Here is a 2,309-nt window from a genome sequence, read left to right on the forward strand (position 1 = left end):
ACTAAGAAAGCAGTTCCCCAGAGACAGAAAAATGATGTCACAACAACCAGTCCGTAACGTTACTAAGAGTTTCCCCAGAGAAAAAATTGTTTACAACAGTCTAGTGAGTAAGTTACCAAGAGTTCCCAGGAAATGTTGTTGTCAACAGCTCGTGGTTGGAGTTAAAACTAAGAGTTCCACAATGTTACAACAGTCGCTAGTCGTTGACAGATTCACCAAGAGTATCCACAATGTACAAGTCATCGTGAGTTACAATAGAAGTTCCAGAATGTTTACAACAGTCGTGAGTTATACCAAGAGTTCCAGAATGTTCACAAAGTCGTGAGTTACCAAAGTTCCAGAATGTTACACGCGGAGTACAAGAGTTCACAATGTTACAACAGTCGTGAGTTACCAAGAGTTTCCACAATGTTACAACAGTCGTGAGTTTACTAAGGAGTTCCACAATTGTCACAACAGTCGTGAGTTACCAAGAGTTCCACAATGTCACAACAGTCGTGAGTTACTTAGAGTTCCAGAATGTCACAACAAGTCCGTGAGTTACTAAGAGTTCCATGAATGTCATCAACAGTCGTGAGTTACAAGAGTCCAGCAATGTTACAACAGTCGTGAGTTACTAAGAGTTCCCAGAATGTCACAAACAGTCGTTAGTTACTAAAGAGTTCCACAATGTTACAACAGTCGTGAGTTACTAAGAGTTCCACAATGTTACAACAGTCGTGAGTTACAAGAGTTCCAGAATGTTCAACAGTCGTGATTACCAAGAGTTCACAATGTTACAACAGTCGTGAGTTACTAAGAGTTCCAGAATGTTACAACAGTCGTGATTACCAAGAGTCCACAATGTTACAACAGTCGTGAGTTACCAAAGAGTTCCACAATGTTACAACCGTCGTGAGTTACCAAGAGTTCACAATGTCTACAACAGTCGTGAGTTACCAAGAGTTCCACAATGTTACCAACAGTCGGAGTTAAGTTTACAGTTCAAGCCTAACTAAGAGTTCCAGAATGTCACAACAGTCGTGAGTTACTAAAGAGTTCCACAATTTTTACCAACAGTCGTGAGTTACTAAGAGTTCCAGAATGTCACAACAGTCAGTGTAGTTACCTAAGAGTTCCACAATGTTACAACAGTCGTGAGTTACTGAAGAGTTTCCACAATTTACAACAGTCGTGAGTTACTAAAGAGTTCCAGAATGTCTACAACAGTCGTTGAGTTACAAGAGTTTCCACAATGTTACATACAGTCGTGAGTTACCAAGAGTTCCACAAATGTTACAACAGTCGTGAGTTACCAAGAGTTCCAAATGTCAGACAACAGTCGTGAGTACCTAAGAGTCACGAATGTTACAACAGTCGTGAGTTACTAAGTGAGTTCCAGAATGTCACACAGTCAGTTGAAGTTTACTAAGAGTTCCAGGCAATGTTACTAACCGTAATTACAAGTTAGACCAGTGTACCAAGGAGTTCCAGCGTTAATAAGTTCACACAACAGTCGTGAGTTACTAGAGTTCCAGAATTCTTTCACAACAGTCGTGAGTTTACTAAGAGTTATTGCCAGAATGTCCAAACCAGTCGTGAGTTACCAAGAGTTCCAGAATGTCACAACATCTGTGAGTTACTAAGGAGTTCCAGAATGTCACAACACGTCGTGAGTTTACTAGAGTTCCACAATGTTACAACAGTCGTGAGTTACTAAGAGTTCCACAATGTTACAACAGTCGTGAGTTACTAAGAGTACCAGAAATGTTACAACAGTCGTGAGTTACTAAGAGTTCCAGAATGTTACAACAGTCGTGAGTTACTAAGAGTTCCACAATGTTCAACAGTCGTGAGTTACTAAGAGTTCCAGAGATGTCACAACAGTCGTGAGTTACAAGAGTTCCACAATGTTACAACAGTCGTGAGTTACAAGAGTCCACAATGTTACAACAGTCGTACTGAGTTACTATAGAGTTCAGAATGTTACAACAGTCGTGGTTACTAAGAGTACCACAATGTTACAACAGTCGTGAGTTACTAAGAGTACAGAATGTTACAACAGTCGTGAGTTACTAAGATACCATCCCAACTGAACATTCCCAGCAGCACCAGTTTGAAACATGGAGGACAGGACAGAGGCTAAGAACTGATGACAGATGTTTCAGCCCAGCTATTATAAGGTTAGTGTGGCTTAACACACAAACACAGGACTGTCTGAAAGGGTCTTCAACCCAACCTAGTGGCGTCTCAACTGATACTCCATCAGAACCTCATCACGCCACTTCACATTCTTTTAGTAAAGCAGTTACCTGGTGGTGCGAGTGTGT

The 2,309-nt window shown here is 40.9% G+C and overlaps 1 long non-coding RNA gene across 1 annotated transcript; it reads left to right on the top strand.

Annotated features, from left to right (window-relative positions):
* Positions 1–367: 367 nt before the first annotated feature.
* LOC139025882 (uncharacterized) lies at positions 368–1,739 on the top strand. Its single transcript, XR_011477550.1, has 5 exons — positions 368–399; positions 440–531; positions 682–732; positions 1,000–1,037; positions 1,667–1,739. It is a non-coding gene; the product is annotated as an uncharacterized lncRNA (long non-coding RNA).
* Positions 1,740–2,309: the final 570 nt, after the last annotated feature.

The sequence above is a fragment of the Salvelinus sp. IW2-2015 genome, unplaced genomic scaffold (assembly GCF_002910315.2).
Source record: "Salvelinus sp. IW2-2015 unplaced genomic scaffold, ASM291031v2 Un_scaffold3478, whole genome shotgun sequence".
Taxonomy (NCBI): Eukaryota; Metazoa; Chordata; class Actinopteri; order Salmoniformes; family Salmonidae; genus Salvelinus; species Salvelinus sp. IW2-2015.